This window comes from Eschrichtius robustus, chromosome 12 (genome assembly GCF_028021215.1).
Source record: "Eschrichtius robustus isolate mEscRob2 chromosome 12, mEscRob2.pri, whole genome shotgun sequence".
Lineage (NCBI taxonomy): Eukaryota > Metazoa > Chordata > Mammalia > Artiodactyla > Eschrichtiidae > Eschrichtius > Eschrichtius robustus.
In genome coordinates, this window is record NC_090835.1 from 7,443,870 (window position 1) to 7,446,849 (window position 2,980).

Sequence of the window (2,980 nt, forward strand, 5' to 3'; positions counted from 1 at the left end):
GAAGGAAGGAAGAATGGAAGGAAATGCTCTTAATCTGACTTCTTGGGAGGAAACAGTCTACCTCAGCGTTGCCTAGTTCTCTTCCTAGTCAATTGGATTTTGAGGTCTTTGGCATTTAAACAGGGCCAGATGTCAGGTGGGGTCTTCTTCAGTTGTGAAACGTACCCAGATTTTTTAATCTGTTTGTTTGTTTTTTTTAAAGTTGGCTCTTTTATTTTGCTATATATTTTTTTATACTTATTTATTTATTTGGCTGTGCTGGGTCTCAGTTGTGGCACATGGGATCTTCGCTGTTGCGTGCAGGATCTTCGTTGCAGCATGCAGTATCTTCTAGTTGCGGCATGCGAACACCTAGTTGCGGCATGCGAACTCCTAGTTGCGGCATGCGAACTCCTAGTTGCGGAATGTGGGATCTAGTTCCCGGACCAGGGATCGAACCTGGGCCCCCTGCAATGGGAGCACGTAGTCATAGACCCTGGACCACAAGGGAAGTCCCTGTACCCAAGTTTTCACACCTTGTAATTCGACAGTGATGTTAGTGGTCAAGAACACTTGGTAGGGTCCTTTCCAGGAATCTCACTTCTGCAAAAGCATCAAAGTAAAACAATAATCGTCTGTAAACGACAACGAACTTTAAAATGCCCATGGTTGGAGATCTGATGAGAGTTCATTATAATGGAATTGACAAGGAAATTTGGTTATTTCTGTGATACCCAACATTTTTAAGACGATAACTAGGAATCTGGGAAGCTGAGGCCCATTGGGTAGCTAGCAGGGCACAGGACTGAGCTGAAAAGCCATACTTCCCTGATAACGTCCTGTGCTCGTGCCGAGGCGGCAATGGTGGCTTCCTGTATCCTCCTGCACACTGGACAGAAGATGCCCCTGATTGGACTGAGCACCTGGAAGAGCAAGCCTGGCCAGGTAAAAGCAGTTATTAAGTATGCCTTGAGCATAGGCTACCGCCACATTGACTGTGCTATCTACGGCAACGAGACTGAGATTGGGGCTGCCCTGAAGGAGGATGTGGGACCTGGCAAGCTGGTGCCTCAGGAGGAGCTGTTTGCGACTTCCAAGCTGTGGAACACAAATCACCACCCTGAGGATGTGGAGCCTGCCCTCCGGAAGACACTCGCTGACCTCCAGCTGGAGTATTTGGACCGGTACCTGATGCACTGGCCTTATGCCTTTGAGCAGGGAGACAACCCTTTTCCTAAGAATGCTGATGGGACTATATGCTATGACTCCACTCACTACAAGGAGACTTGGAAGGCTCTGGAGGCACTGGTGACTAAGGGGCTGGTGGGGGCACTGGGCCTGTCCAACTTCAGCAGTCAGCAGATCGATGATGTGCTCAGTGTGGCCTCTGTGTGCCCAGCTGTCCTGCAGGTGGAATGCCACCCATACCTGCCTCAGAAGGAGCTGATTGCCTGCTGCCAAGCACGCGGCCTGGAGGTGACTGCTTATAGCCCTCTGGGCTCCTCTGAGCATGCTTGGCGTGATCCTGATGAGCCTGTCCTGCTTGAGGAGCCAGTGGTCCTGGCACTGGCTGAAAAGCATGGCCGGTCTCCAGCTCAGATCTTGCTCAGGTGGCAGGTCCAGCAGAAAGTGAGCTGCATCCCCAAGAGTGTCACACCTTCCCATATCCTTCAGAACATCCAGGTGTTTGACTTCACCTTTAGCCTGGAGGAGATGAAGCAGCTGGATGCCCTGAATAAAAATTTGCTATTCATCATGCCCGTGCTTACGGTGGATGGGAAGAGGGTCCCGAGAGATGCAGCTCACCCCCTTCAATGACCCATATTGAGACCACAGCTTCCTGGCTTCCTTTTCATCTCTCCAGCTATAATGTCCTGCCATCCCCAGAAAGAAGGAGTTAATAAAGCCATTGGAGTATCCATCCAAAAAACATAAAGACAATAACTAGGATTATAATTTGTAACATTATACCATGCACATCAGATTTGTAGGAATTTTATATAAGTTCTGGAACACTTATGTTAATAACATACCCACACAAAGATAAGCTAAAGTTAAACATCACTTCTTATTTGGCAATGTTTTCTTTGTAATTTAACATATCAAATAAGCCTAATTAGCTTCACATTTCTCTTTTTATAAGGAGAGAGAACAAATATTCTAGGGTCCCTTTGGAAAATCCCAAAGTTGGCCCCAGGTCAAAAAAAACTTCATTTAGAATTTGATTTTGGGGGGTTCCCTGGTGGCGCAGTGGTTAAGAATCCGCCTGCCAATGAAGGGGACACGGGTTCGAGCCCTGGTCCGGGAAGATCCCACGTGCCGCGGAGCAAGTAAGCCCGCGAGCCACAACTACTGAGCCTGCGCTCTAAAGCCCTTGAGCCACAACTACTGAGACGCGTGTCACAACTGCTGAAGCCCACGTGCCTAGAGCCCGTGCTCTGCAACAAAGAGAAGCCACCGCAATGAAAAGCCCGCGCACCACAAAGACGAGTAGCCCCCGCTCACAGCAACTAGAGAAAGCCCGCACGCAGCCACAAAGGCCCAACACAGCCAAAAATAAATAAATAAATAAATAAATATTTTTAAAATTGGATATATTAAAAAAAGAAAGAATTTGATTTTGGGGAAGTTTGTCAAAAATATCCATTTAAGGGACTTCCCTGGTGGCCCAGTGGGTAAGACTCTGCGCTCCCAATGCAGGCGGCCCGGGGTTTGACCCCTGGTCAGGGAGCTAGATCTCACATGCATGCCACAACTAAGACCCTGTGTGCAGCAACTAAGACCCAGAGCAGCCAAAATAAATAAATAAGTAAATAAATATTTTTTAAAAATATCCATTTAACCAAAGTGACAAGTAAAGACTTCGAAGGCAAGTACAGAAAGTTACATCGTTGTAAAAACCCCAAACCCTTAGCTTTTTTAAGATTCAGGGTTTTCTATTCGCAGATTAAATGTCTTTAAAAATATGACTAGGCTTTTGAGAAAAAAATAAAACTGAAAA

General features: G+C 46.8%; 1 pseudogene; it reads left to right on the forward strand.

Moving 5' to 3' along the window:
• Positions 1-792: 792 nt before the first annotated feature.
• Positions 793-1,797, forward strand: LOC137773419 (aldo-keto reductase family 1 member A1 pseudogene; annotated as a pseudogene).
• The last annotated feature ends 1,183 nt before the right edge of the window (positions 1,798-2,980 follow it).